The following is a 5,303-nucleotide window of genomic DNA, read 5'->3' on the forward strand; positions in this document are numbered from 1 at the left end:
GGCAAGTGTGTTTGTTTGTTCCCGTCGGTGACGAATGTTTTTAAAACAAGGCCCAGTTCGACACTGGATTTTCATACTGTTTGATGCTGAAAGATAGAGCTTTCCCAGCAATAAAAAATCCCTATCAGGATTAAGAACTGCAGGCGGTCAGTAAAAATGTATGAAATTTCTGTGTTTTGTTGGCAATCGGCACGCAAGTGCTCTTGAATCTTTAGCTCCACCCACGGCACGCCTCCAGGAGCTCAGCTGTTTTCGGAGAGAATCATAAAGCTGCATCTTTCTTTTATAAATATGATAAAATTAAAGACTCTTTGTAGATATGAAGGATGCAATACTTCTCAATAGATACTCAAGATTCACATGAGATTGAGAGAAACAGTATGCGTTATGTCCCCTTTAGTGAATTTGAATTGAGGAAGCAAACGGGATACAAAATTGCAATTTGAATTATGTTAGGAAGTAGAATCGAAATAAGTTTAAATTCAAAGCAATTTTTAACTAGAAAAGTGGTTTATCAAAACAGACTTCGGATTTCTTTGAAAGAATACAAATTTTGAAGGTTGATAGTAGGGCTGGGCAAAAAATCGAATATGATTTTCATGCGGATCTCGTCAGTAAAGCCACTTCTGGTGATTAATAGTAAATCTCCAGCATGTGCTTTCAGATGGAGCGGCATTTACTACACAGAACCGTAGATCACTGACAAGCTACACAATATCTCAGGCGATTCATTGCCGATTTTGAACGCGATTTTGTGTAGCTTGTCAGTGAACTACGGCGCTGTGTATGAAATGCCGCTCCATCTGAAAGCATGTGCTGGAGATTTACTACTAATCACCAGAAGTGGCTTTACTGACGAGATGCGCATGAAAATCGCATTCGATTATTTTGCACAGCCCTAGTTGATAGAGACAAAAATGTCCTGTTGGGTTTATTTAGTGCTGTCCTTAATAAGCTGTTTGACATGACAGATGCTTATAGTCCACAAGAAAAAATAATAACTGCATTTACACAAATGAACCAGTTTTTACACAAATTAACTATTTATTACGGCCCTTCGGAATAATAATAATAATTTGTTATATAGTGCCCATCAGTAGATATATGAGGATGATTAGGAGGTCATGATGGTCAAAGGTCAATGGCAAATTTGGCCCATTTTGGGTTTTTTTATGACCACAGAGAGTCAAGACCTCAGTTTAATGTCTCATCTGAAGGACGGTGCTTTCTGACAGTATAGATTTCTTCTGAATCTTTCAACTGATAAGCGACAGCGCTGACTCGCTTGTAGCTTTATAGCACGGCCGAGCACACAATGCTTGTTCCCGTTATCTCAGGAAACCAAGGTTACGTTAGTAATCACAGCATTCCCTCTCTAAACAGTCTCTCAAATTGCATAGATTTTACTTTAGATAGGAATGGAGAGGAACCTTGTGCTCCTTCAATTAGTGTTGTAAGCAATATTATTAGGGATTATGATCTAATTGATATTTGGAGAGAACATCATCCAATGGCAAGACAGTATACGTGGGTAAAAGTTTCTAGTGATCATATTAGTTCAGCAAGGCTGGATAGTTTTTATATTAGTAGAAGTAAGAATAATACATTTACATTTACATTTAGTCATTTAGCAGACGCTTTTATCCAAAGCGACTTACAAATGAGGACAATAAAAGCAGTCAAAACTAACAAAAGAGCAGCAATATATAAGTGCAAATGACAAGTCTCGGTTAGCCTAACGCAGTACACGTAGCAAGGTGTGTATATATATATATATATATATACAGTGGGTACGGAAAGTATTCAGACCCCCTTAAATTTTTCACTCTTTGTTATATTGCAGCCATTTGCTAAAATCATTTAAGGGGAGGAAAATGTTTAAAGTTTTTTATAATAGTGTTAAAAAATCTGTTATTTCCCCAAATGGTTTTACGGACCATCATTTGTGTTCAATTGAATTAAGTTTTTAAAAATCTAAAAGTTTTAGTTTTTATTGGCATTTTAATGTTAAATTATTTCATGATGTAAAATTTTGTATTATTGTGGAATAAATGGAAAGAAAGCAAAAATTATTATGAAAATATTGTACAATGGTGGGAAGTGGGAAAACCCCAAATAAGAATGTTTTGCCAAAATTATACTGCTCACACTAATAGTTTGATTAAAAAGACAATTAGAGAACTTGAGAGAGATATTGAACAACTTGAAATAAATGCAGTTAACAATAATTTAACAGATGTCAAGTCAAGTCACCTTTATTTATATAGCGCTTTTAACAATACAGATTGTGTCAAAGCAACTGAACAGCATTAATTAGGAAAATAGTGTGTCAATAATGCAAAATGACAATAGTAAACACTAATTTTTGAGTTAAAGGCAGTTCATCATTGAATTCAGTCAGTTCATCATCCAGCTCAGTTCAGTCTAAATAGTATCTTTGCAATCATTTGCAATCAAATCAACGATATCGCTGGAAATGAAGTGTACCCAACTAAGAAAGCCAGAGGCGACAGCGGCAAGGAAACAAAACTCCATCGGTGACAGAATGGAGAAAAAAACCTTGGGAGAAACCAGGCTCAGTCGGGGGCCAGTTCTCCTCTGTCGCCGGGCTGCGAAGAAATATAGAGCTGAGTATCATCAGCATAACAGTGAAAGCTAACACCGTGTTTCCTGATGATAAAATATGAGATGTAAATATGTTGGAAAAAAGAAAGAAATCTTTGGGGACTTTTCTCCATGAAAATGCAAAAGGAGCTTTAATTAGAGCTCGCTTTTCTTTATTAAAGGATATGGATGCTCCTAGCTCTTTTTTTTATTATTTGGAAAAGAAAGAGATGGAAAGGAAACAGATGTTACATCTGAAACGTGCTAATGGAACTTTGACATCTGATCCAAAAGAAATGAGGATGATTGCAATGGATTTTTATAAGGACTTGTTTGGAGAACAAAAGTGTGATGTCTGAAGTATGGACTTTTTATTTAAAGATATACCTAAATTAAATACCGAACAACAAAAGGAGTTGGACTCTGAGATAAAGATGCATGAACTGTCAAAAGCAGTTCAGCAACTTTCTGTTGCTAAAGCCCCTGGTATTGATGGACTTCCGGCAGAATTTTATAAATGTTTTTTATTTTGAATATTTTGAAAAAAGGAATTGCCAACCAGTTGTAAAAGAGCTGTACTTTCGTTACTGCCTAAGAAAGGTGATCTTGGTCTTTTAAAAAATTGGAGACCAGTGGCACTATTATGTAGAGACTATAAAATTCTTACGAAGTGTTTTTCTAATAGATTAAAAAAAATACCTTGGGTCTTTGATAGAAAGGAATCAGACTTATTGTATACCAAATAGAACTGTGATGGACAACCTTTTTCTTTTAAGAGATGTAATTGATTTGGCATACATGGATGATATAAATTTAGGTATATTTTCTATTGATCAAGAAAAAGCTTTTAATAGAGTTGACCATTTTTATTTGTTTAGTACTCTCAAAGCTTTTGTAATTGGGGATTCTTTTTTATCAGGCATAAAACTTTTATATACTGGGGCATCTGTTATGTTAAAAGTGGGAGGTGGGCTTAGTCAGCCAGTTTTAATGTATAGAGGAATAAGGCAGGGATGTCCTTTGTCAGGACAACTTTTTTCTTTAGCAATTGAACCCCTACTTTGTCAATTGAGGAAATATCTACAAGGTTTTGCAGTTAAAGGTTCTGAAAATAGGCTTATAAAAGCATCTGCTTATGCAGATGATATCACTATTTTAATATAAAAAATAAAAATGATGTTGAAGCATTAAAGGAAAGCCTAAATATTTATGAAAAGGCCTCATCTGCAAGGGTCAACTGGAACAAAAGTGAAGGTTTCATTATGGGGAATTGGCAAGAGGAACCTCCTCCAGTACTCCCAGGTTGAGTTCAATGGGGTAAAGAAGGGTTAAAGTTTTTAGGGGTATATCTAGGGATGGAAGGATATCAAGAAAAGAACTGGGAGGGTATGATAGAAAAAGTGTGTGGAAAATTGTCCAGATTGAAGTGGGTGTTACCCAAACTATCATACAGGGGGAGGGCCCTGGTTGGTAATAATCTAGTTGCCTCTATGATCTGGCATAAAATGATTGTACTAAACCCACCAAATAATGTTGTTTGTGAAATTCAAAGAAATGTAATCAATTTCTTTTGATCTGGATATCACTAGACAAAGGCTGCTGTGCTCTTTTTACCAGTCAATGAAGGTGGACATGGATTAATGGATATACAAAGTCGAATTATGACCTTCAGAATTCAAGCGGTGCAAAGCCTGTTGTATTCTGAGCAATCTATGTGGACTGACAGCTTGTGCTTTGTTGCAAAAAGTGGACATTTTTAAATATGATAAACATTTGTTCTTAATAAGGCTGATGGACCTTGATTTGAGTGGTACCTCATCTTATTATCAGTCAGTTTAAAAGCATGGAGGTCGATTTTCAAAGTGGAGAGAAGTTATTCAGATCTTGGAAGCTGGATACGACATTAACCTCTTTTTAATAACCCTCTGATTGAAGTCAAGGAACTAAGTCTGAGGAGTTTAAGATCTGTAATGGCAAAAGCTGGTTGCACTAAAATATCTGAATTGAGAAATGGCAACAAATGGAAAAGTCCTGAGGAGATGTGTCGTCTGACAGGCATCAAGTTTTTTTTTGGTTTTACCTTCAGATTTCTGCAGCCATTGAAGAAAAACCAGAAAAGGACTCAATTCTTAATTTTAGAACTCCACAACTAAAAACATTTGAAGAAACATCCAAGAAATCCAAGAAAGCAACATGTGTGAAAGTGACTCATTACTCCTCTCTAAAGAAAGTAAAGGAGTCAAAATGGACAAAATGGACAGTGCTAATGGAACTTTGACATCTGATCCAAAAGAAATGAGGATGATTGCAATGGATTTTTATAAGGACTTGTTTGGAGAACAAAAGTGTGATGTCTGAAGTATGGACTTTTTATTTAAAGATATACCTAAATTAAATACCGAACAACAAAAGGAGTTGGACTCTGAGATAAAGATGCATGAACTGTCAAAAGCAGTTCAGCAACTTTCTGTTGCTAAAGCCCCTGGTATTGATGGACTTCCGGCAGAATTTTATAAATGTTTTTTATTTTGAATATTTTGAAAAAAGGAATTGCCAACCAGTTGTAAAAGAGCTGTACTTTCGTTACTGCCTAAGAAAGGTGATCTTGGTCTTTTAAAAAATTGGAGACCAGTGGCACTATTATGTAGAGACTATAAAATTCTTACGAAGTGTTTTTCTAATAGATTAAAAAAAATACC

This window comes from Sinocyclocheilus rhinocerous, unplaced genomic scaffold, assembly GCF_001515625.1.
Source record: "Sinocyclocheilus rhinocerous isolate Xijiao unplaced genomic scaffold, SAMN03320098_v1.1 scaffold149, whole genome shotgun sequence".
NCBI classification, from domain to species: domain Eukaryota; kingdom Metazoa; phylum Chordata; class Actinopteri; order Cypriniformes; family Cyprinidae; genus Sinocyclocheilus; species Sinocyclocheilus rhinocerous.